The sequence below is a fragment of the Ailuropoda melanoleuca genome, chromosome 14 (genome assembly GCF_002007445.2).
Source record: "Ailuropoda melanoleuca isolate Jingjing chromosome 14, ASM200744v2, whole genome shotgun sequence".
Taxonomy (NCBI): domain Eukaryota; kingdom Metazoa; phylum Chordata; class Mammalia; order Carnivora; family Ursidae; genus Ailuropoda; species Ailuropoda melanoleuca.
The window spans coordinates 20,036,927-20,046,786 of NC_048231.1; the positions used below are offsets into that span (position 1 = coordinate 20,036,927).

The 9,860-nt window shown below is 40.1% G+C and overlaps 1 pseudogene; it reads left to right on the plus strand.

Moving 5' to 3' along the window:
• Positions 1–6,334: 6,334 nt before the first annotated feature.
• Positions 6,335–6,992, plus strand: LOC100479335 (annotated as a pseudogene).
• Positions 6,993–9,860: the final 2,868 nt, after the last annotated feature.

The window sequence follows — 9,860 nt, forward strand, 5'->3', positions numbered from 1 at the left end:
CGGTCCAGTGCTGATCATTCGCCTTTACTTTTTGGGATGTTAATTATGCAAGAAGATAATTTCTGTGCCCATTTTTCTCCTCCGTTATAAACTTTAGATGGCAAAATGTGCTTCTCAGTATTTTTTTTTAGTGGCATGAACAGATGTAAAAGTGTTTTCAATTCCTTAATAAAGGTGACATTAGGCCAGATTTGATATTACACTAAGTCCCACATAACATTTAAAAATGAGTTTTTTCAACCATAAAATTACTAATTGATCTGTCTTGTAAAAAGATAAAGGAAATGAATGCCTATTTGAGTTTCATTTCTGTCAGGCTCCCGATTCCTTATTTTATGTAGCGCAAAATGAATTTTAATGAAGCAGCCTCCAAATTTCAAAATATGCCATTACCCTTCTGAAGTAATTGGCATATTGACTGCTTTTTCCTTTCTTAGAGTCTGTCTGACTTTCTAATCTTAAAGTCAATGTTCCATTCAACATGTTCTTCTGCATGCCATCTGAAAGATGTAAATTAAAACAAGAGGAGGGACTATACCAGAAAGAATTCATTCATTGAGCCACCCAACAAACGTTTATGGAATTCCTGCTGTAGGTCAGGCACTGTTCCAGGTGCTGCAGAGAGAGTGAGGCTTAAGTGAAAATCCCTGCTCATGGAGTTTCCATGTCAGTGGAGCAAGACAGTATAATAGACACACAAATATATAATATTCAGGTGATCTGCACTATGAAGAAGAACAGTGAATATTAATGTGTAGAAAGGGACAAAATGGAGAGTCTATGGATGCTGTTTTTTTTATAGGGGAAACCCAGTTGAGCCTCTTTAGGAAAACGGCATTTGAGCAGGGACCCAAATGAAGTTAAGAGTGGGAGCTATTTTGGCCATGAGAATCAGCAGATAGAGTAGGCTTTCTTCTTCCTCCCATATTTTGCCTACTCATGTACATGTAAAACACTTCTGGTTGCTTTGTCTTCTCTGAGAGGCTACAGAGGGGATGAGGAGAAGGGCAATTTTGATTGAGTAACTAACTGTGCCACAATATGTAAATTTCCATTTTGTGAATCTCTATGACAACCCCCTGGCCTGATAATCTGATCCTCATTTTACAGCTAGGAAAGCAAAGGCTCAGGGACATCAGGTAGCTTGGTGTATGAATGTCCCAGTTATTTATTGCTACATTCCAACTCCTGAGTTTTGTGGCTTAAAATAGCAACAATTCTTTATTTTGCTCATGCAATTTGAGCAAGACTCAAAAGAAAAGGCTTGCATTTGCCCAATATGGCATCATTTGGGGAGCACAATTTAGGGTTAGGAATCTATATCTAAGATGGCTCATTCCCACGGATGGCAAGTTGGTGCTATTTATCCAATGATAGATAGCTGAGTCTGAAGGTCTGTGGGCCTCCTTTGCTCTCCGTGCAGACTGGGCTTCCTCATAGCGTGGTGACTGGGTTTCTAGGACAATGTCCTAAGCACAAGATAGAAAAACATGGCATTGTGATGATGTAATCTTGGAAGTTCCATATGCCCAGTGCTGCCTCTCACTAGTGTTGGGCCTTCAGCAAACTGACATAACCCTAACCCCCAGAAAGGCATTTTCCCAAATAACACATTTCTCTGCATCCATTCGTTTAGTCAACAAGCATTCCTGACTGCCTCTAGCACAATAGTTAAAACTCTCCTTTGGAGTCCAACTGCTTGAGTTTGTATCCTAGCTTTTCCCACTTGCTTGCTGATGAAACTAGGGAGATTTACTCAATCTCTCTTTCCCTCAGTTTTATTAAATGTAAAACATCAGGATTTAAGGAAGGTCCAGAGAACTTCTCATGCATCTAATAAGATCACTAATTTCTACTCCTGTCATACTACCTGCTCAGCCCCATTGCCTTAAAAAAAAAAAAATCAATCCCAAGAAGGAAGGTAAAATTAGAATTAATGGCCGACCAGGGCACCTGGGTGTCTCAGTTGGTTAAGTGTCTTGATCTCAGATCAGGTCTTGATCTCAGGGTTGTGAGTTTAAGCCCCACATTGGGCTCTATCCACAGTGGGCATGGAGCCTACTTAAAACAAACAAAAAAAAATTAATGGTCTACCTTCTCCAAAAAAACTGCCAAACATTTTAACTCCACAAGAGGTCCAAGACCTATATGATATCCTTTACAAGAACTCCTATTCCCTTATGTTTCTGTACGATGCTGAATCTAACTTAAGCTCTCATCTGTCTTACCATGATTATCACCCCTGCCCCAGAAAAGCCCCAAACTTTCTACTTTGCCCTTTGGAATTCATGGTCATCATCAGAAAAACAAAAAACAAAAAACAAAAACAAAAACAAACAATTTTCTAAGCAATGTCCTCACCTTCTTTCTCTAAAGGAAAATTGTTTCCTAAAGCTCTTTCCTGTGATAGCTGTTTTGTTTTGGTTTGGTTTTTTTACCACTACTACCCTATGTAGTAAAGGGCTTTGTGGTAGGATAATTGTCTTTCTTGTTCTTTCTTACTGTGTCTAAATCATTTCTTCTCTCACCATCCCCAAATCCAATGTTCTTCGAAGCCAATGCTATAAGACTATACGGCCTACATCCCTTCGTAACACAGTCATCCATCAATGCACTGCTTTTTCCTTACCCTTCACATGAGACTTTAGCACTTGCCTCATTCAATAGGTGTTCCTCTACTACTATACCTGTCACTATGTTATCAGGTTTTACCACCCATTCAGATAACGCATCCACTATCCTGCCTTCTAACAATAAATTCTCCTTCCCTCTTCTGACAATCTTGTCTACCACCCACTCTTACAGCCATATTTTGGATCCTATATCTTTTTAGCTTACTTCCTTTAGCATGGGTTCCAATAATTCTTCAGTTCATCTAGAATTTTAATCCACTTTTCTCAAAATTCCAATCTTCCTACTTCTTCCTCCCTTATCTTGCTAGGTAGAATTCTACAGTCCATTACTAAAGACCACTCCTTTCCATATTTTTTCAACAACTTGAACTTTGCTACCTATGGATGAGTTTTTATTGGTCCCACAACAAATCACTACAAATGTAGTGGTTTGAAACAACACTCATTTATCTCACAATTCCATAGGTCAGAGTCTGGTGGGCTCTTACCTGGAGGCTCTGAAGCATCATCCACTTCTAAGCTCATTTAGGTTGCTGGCCAAACCAAATTCCATGCAGTGTAGGATTGAGGTCCCATTTCCTTGCTGGCTGTTGGCTGGGAGACACCCTTAGCCCCTAGAGGACACTTTCTGGTCCTTGCATGTGGACCACTGCATTTCAGAGCCAACAAGTGTTGAATCCTTTTCATATTTTGAATTTCTCTGATCTCTTCTTCTGCCTCTTTGCTTTTAATAGTTCATGTGATTACATTGGGCCCACCTGGATAATGCAGGATACCCTCCTTCCCTTAAACTCAGCTGATTAATAACTTACATCTTCAAATCCCTTTACAGTAGGACCTAGATTAGTGTCTGATGGATAGGATTTTGGAGGGACATCTTTAAAATTTTGCCTACCACCATCCATGTAATTTTTACATGATAAACTCTAACTCTGCTTAAACCTGGCTCTTGACCCTTTTGCAGCTCCTCCATAGCCTCTCAGTGTGGCTGAAGAAAAACATTCAATGTTCCAACAGGAACATTCTGAATTTATGATGGCAAACCTCAAGTAGGACTCAGCAAACCCCAACAATCATTCTGTATTTCCCTAGGAGGCATCAGCTTATAGAGATATTTAAAACATTGGGACTAATGAGCTCAACTGTAAAGAGAATGTTGATAGAGAACAGAAGAGAGCTGATGACTGAGTCCTGAGGAAGTCCAATGTTTAGAGGTCAGGAAGAAGGAGAATCAACCAAAGAAACTCATAAAGAACAGCCACAAGTACAAGTACAAGAAAACTCAGGAGAGTATAGTGGTCTAGAAGATAAATAAAGAAGGTGTCTTAAGAACAGGGGATTCATCAACTGTGTCAGATGCTGCTGAGAATGGGGAATTGTTCACTGGGTTGGCATAGTGGAGGTCCATGGTGACCTTGAGAAGTGGAATATCAGCAAATGGTAGGAGCAAAGCCTGACTTGGATGAGTTGAAGAGAAAATAGATATTAGGGAAGTAAAGTTAGCAAAAACAAACAACTTTCTAAGGAATTTTGCTATAAAGATGAGCACAGAAATGGGGCAATGCTATAGGGTTTCATGGGATTTAAGAGCAGAGAAAGATTGGTAAGGATGCCGAGGGGAGCATTTGTAATGACTACTAACTGGTGTGAAAATATGAAAGAATCCACTTAGAAAGTTTTAATTTCAGCTTTTCACTGTTAATATTTTCAAATTATTGAACACTGAATGCAGGGATACTTCCTTAGGTTTTAATGCATTACTGGACAAGTTCTAGCACAGTGTAGGGTAAGAAGGCTATATAACACATCAAATTGTACCCGAAAGCCATATATCTTCGCCACAACAAAATCCAGGAAGGATTTTTTTTTTTTTTTTGATGGGAGATATTTCTGTATTTTTGTATGGTGATGTTAGTGAGGCAGTAAAGAGAGAAAAAGGAGGCAGAGGAGAAAGTGTATTTGCAATTGGAAAGTCATAGAACAGGCAAGAGGAGATGAGATGGAGTGCATTCGGGGAGGCTAATATTAAATTAAAGCAAGGAGTTAAATAGGAGCAGGGAAGCTGAGTATATGCATGAAAATGCAACAGATAACTAGATTCTATAATGGGGAAATACTTTAGTTTTCTTCTGATTGCTTTGAATCTTCCTCCCGGTGAAATCAGAGTCGAAGCTATCATCTAGGTGTAGAATATGAACAGAGTTTTGAGGATCAGAAAAACATGTGAAATGCCATCTGGGGTAGTAGAAGCAACCCATCCCAGTCAGGCTTTGCCCCTGCCATTGCTGACATCCCCCTTCTCAAGGTCACCGTGGACCTCCACTATGCCAACCCAGTGAACAATTCCCCATTCTCGGCAGCATCTGACACAGTTGATGAATCCCCTGTTCTTAAGACACCTTCTTTATTTATCTTCTAGACCACTATACTCTCCTGAGTTTTCTTGTACTTGTACTTGTGGCTGTTCTTTATGAGTTTCTTTGGTTGATTCTCCTTCTTCCTGACCTCTAAACATTGGACTTCCTCAGGACTCAGTCATCAGCTCTCTTCTGTTCTCTATCAACATTCTCTTTACAGTTGAGCTCATTAGTCCCAATGTTTTAAACATCTTCTATATGCTGATGGCTCCCAATTTTAGATTTCTAGTTCTGACATATCCCTTGAGGATTAAACTCATTTACCAATTGTTTACTCAACATCTCCACTTGGTTGTCTAATAAGGTTCTCAAAATTAGCATGTCTAATACAAAACTCATGCTCCTCTCCATTTCCTCTCTCACCTCCCCACCACAATTCACTTCTTTGTCTATCTATTCCGTCTTTGTCAATGTTACAACAATTCATCTCCCTGCTCAGATCAAATTGTATTAGTCAGGGTCTTCACAAAGCATAACCAATAAGATATATAAACATATAGAAAGAGAGATGTATTTTTAAATAATTATTAGCTCATGCAACTGTGTGGGATGGCAAGTCTAAAATCTATAGGAAAGGCCAATAGACTAGAGACTCAGGGAGGGGTTGATGTTGCAACTTAAGTCCCAATGCAGTCAGGAGGCAGAATTCCTTCTACCTTAGGGGACCATAGTCTTTGCTCTTAAAGCCTTCAACCGATTGGAGCATACCTACTCACACTATGAATGGTAATCTGCTTTATTCAGAGTCTACTGATTTAAATGTTAATCACATTAATCATGTTAATGTTAATCTAAATTAAATTTAAATTTAAATGTTAATTTAAGAAGTATCTTCACTGCAAAATCTAGCCAAGCTAACATAAAATTAACCATCACGGTCCACCCCTTGTCAATTTGACATCCATATGCATCTTCTTAAACCATATTTAATCTCCAAATAAAGTCCATAATAAGGTCATAATTCTAAGATGATACAGTTATCCTATGTACATCCAAAATACACTCATATTTTCCCTAGGAAAGGATGCAAAGTCCTTAGGTGATATTCAATTTTCTTCTTGATATCTTGTAATTAAATACTGCGATTTAAAGTGAACACATCTTATATGAAAGAGAAAAGGGAAAAAATCAACGTTATTATATATACATATATATATATATATACACATATATATAAACACACACACATATAATCTTTGGTGTTGATGCAGAGCTTGTGTCCAATAATCCTCAAAAAGTCATTATTTTCAGTTCTTCCTCAGAGGAGGCTTGTAGGCAGCAGCCATGGCACCCAGCTGGAATGGCATGATCCTGAAGCCCCACTTCCACAAGGACTGGCAGGGGCACATGGCCATGTGGTTCAACCAGCTGGCACCGGGAGATCCGCAGACACAAGGCCTGGCAGGCCAAGGCATGCTGCATTGCCCCATGCCTGACATGCGGACCCACCTAGCCCATTGTGAAGTGTCCCACAGTAAGGTATCACACCAGAGTGCGAGCTGGCAGGGGCTTCAGCTTGGAAGAGTTAAGGGTGGCTGTCATCCACAAGAAGGTGGCACAGGTCATTGGGATCTCAGTGGATCCAAAAAAGTGGAACAAGTCCATGGAATCCCTGCAGTCCAACATGCAGCAGCTGAAGGGATACCAGTCTAAGCTCATCCTCTTCCCCAGGAAACTCTCGGCCCCTGAGAAGGGAAAGAACTCTGCTGAAGAACTCAAATTGGTTACCCAGCTAGCAGGAGTGATCACACCCATGGGGAATGTCTACAAGAAGGAAGAAGCCAGAGTCATTACAGAGGAGGAGAAGAACTTCAAGGCCTTCACCAGTCTTAGCATGACCAGTGCCAATGCCTGGCTCTTTGGCATCTGGGTAAAAAGGGCCAAGGAAGCTACAGAACAGGATGTTGGAAAGAAAAAATATAGTGCCATTGGCAACTTGTAAAAAAAAAAGTCATTATTTTATTTTTCTCAATGCACAGTCATATTGGTAAAAGGCCACATATCCCTTTGGAATAGACTGGGGGAAAGAATAGCAGTATACAATTTTGGCAGTGTAGTGGGGTCCTTCAAGGGGAACTGGCCTCCCCTTCAATCAGTTCAAGGGGCCCTGAGCCTATAAAGTGGCTCAAGTTTAGGAATTAATTACAGTCATGACTCTCTGCATTTATGATTCAAATTTGACTTTTGTTCCTTTGACCTAGAACTCTCTGCTTACACAAATAGAGTAAGAATTTAGTAGACTTACCATGTATTTTACTCCTAGAAATATCATGAGCAGCTAGCCAATGCTGTAGCCCTCTGCAAATCATAGTATTGTAATGGCTGCTTTGATTCTGCTGTCCATTAGAGCAACTGTGCCCACCTTGCCTTTGGTGATTAAATAGCACCACTTGGGCTTTGACACCTTGGGATTCAATTACTTCCATTGCATTAGGTTTTCCAAGTCAGTGACAGCTGTTCCCACTATAATTTCTGACCTACAGAGGAAAACAATCACAGAGCTCCTCAAGAATGTTGGGCCTCCCCTCACAAACTTCTGTTCGTACTTATATTGAAAAGTATATCCACTGTACCCTCCTAGAGTGGATGAGGAGATCTTAAGTGATAAATCCATTCTAACATTCTGATCTCCCTAAGCTTTTGAATCTCTTCCTCTATAGTTTATCAAGGCTGTTCTGGCATTTCAGTTCATTTAGTGTAGGCCACCTGTTGGTTCATGTTTTGGGTAGCCAATGGTCCCTCCAGTTAGAGCTCTTTCTAATCCCCTAAACTGCAACATGAAATCCAGATCTCTGCTTAGTGGGCCCATATCAATAAATTCTGCCTGATCCAATTTTATGGTCCTTCCATCATTATGCCACACCCTTAAATATTGACTTCCACCCATATTTCCTTTATATAAATTGGAAAAATCATGTAGTTCTTATGGAGTGTACTACACCTCTTGATGGGTCACATTTTGTATGTCACCATTAGGGGCCTGCAGGAACTTGAGTCTAGTGATAGATCTAGAAGCAAAGACAGTGGTGGGGGGTGGTCCTGAAGAGAATCATCAGGGTCTTACAAGGCAACTACCTCACGGGAGGCCATTACAATTTCTTTAAGCAGAGCAAGGTTAATCTCAGATGAGGATGGAGTGGCTGCTATTACCAGCAAAGAAGCCTCCTGGGAGTTAAAGGGTTCAATGTCCCCAGCTTTATCAGGATCCTCCCATATGTCCCTATTCCAATTTTCGGGATCTCATTCCTTCCCAATTTATGCCCTCACTTTAATAGCAGACACCCCATGAGGTTGAAAATTCAATTTGCATTGTAATTCAACCACTTGCAGGATGAGACTCTGAGTTTGGTTTTCAGCACTCTCAGCTCCTTGGCTACAGGTGATAAGGGTTTCTCTCAAGACAGACACAGAAACTTTCAGGTTATTTATGCAGCACGTGAGCTGGGAATTTGATTCCTAAGCTCATCCTTCTTTTTTTTACTTGGTCCAGTGCAATTAGGAACAACTAGCTAATCTCATACTCATTATTTTGATGAAAATGTTCTAAAATATTAAATACATGGTCACTCAGAAACTTGCCTCATAAGTATTTGATTAGGAGTATCCAAGGGTGATACTTTGTGAATCTCTATTGTCACATCACTCCACAAACTATCCATATTCTCTTCACCAATGGAAGCATTCACTAGTGCCTTTTAATCTAATAAGATTGGAGAACCAATTCCAAACACTGGGCACCATGGTCTAGCCAAGTTGACACATAAAATTAAGCATTCTAAAAGTCTACAAGTCATCCTTGGTGCCTTTCACTCTTACTACATCAGATCCATCAGCTCTGCTTTCAGAGTATATCCTGCCTCTTATCACTTACCATATTCAATATTACTGCCATCCTCATCAAGGCTATCATCATCTCTCACCTACACTCTTGAAATAGTCTCTTTTTGCTTTCTTTGGTTTCACTCTGCTTCCTACCCCACTGGCCCCTTACTGTCTGAGTCCAAAATGGCTTATTTAAGACATAAATTTAATCATTTCACTCACCAGTCCCAAAACTCCAGTGACCCCATAAACTCAAAATAAAACTCATACAGTTGCTGTAACTTTATGTAGGCTGACCCTGCTCTCTCTTTCTTTGATTTTATTTCCATATTTACCAGCATTTTTACAAATTCCCTAATGTCCAACTGAAGGGTTTTTTTTTTCCCCCTTTTGCCTGGAAACCTCCTCTCCCTGATGCTCTCAGGGCTCCATTCAGATCGTTGCTCAGAAGTCATCTCTTCAAAGTCCTTTCAGGAGCCCTCTATTTAAATTAACTGCATTATACACTATTCTCTCACTCCGATTCACGTTTCTTCATTAATTTTATCACCATATAGCATATCATATATGTATTTGTTTAATGTCTGCCTTCCTAACTAAAATAAAACCTCAAGAGGACAGGGGCTTGCCTGCCTTGTGTCCTGCCAAATCCCAGGACCCTAGAACTACATCTAATATGCAGTAATGCACAATCATATTTATCAAATAAATGAATAGTATTTATAGAGTACCCTGAGGTTAGTACTCATAAGGTTGTTTAGAGGGTTCAATTTGTTAATATACATATGCCAAAGACTGCCAATTATCTTCTAATGGCAATTCTTCCTTCCTTTCCTAAGAGAATCCCCAACTTTTATTTAGTCACATGGCTTCCCAGAATAAAGACTCCATTTCGATCCCTTCCACATGGTCACGCTGAGGTAGTACCCACACCCGGGATCAGGCTGCAACCTCTGTCGTTCCTGCCACCTCCCGTTGCCTCTGGACA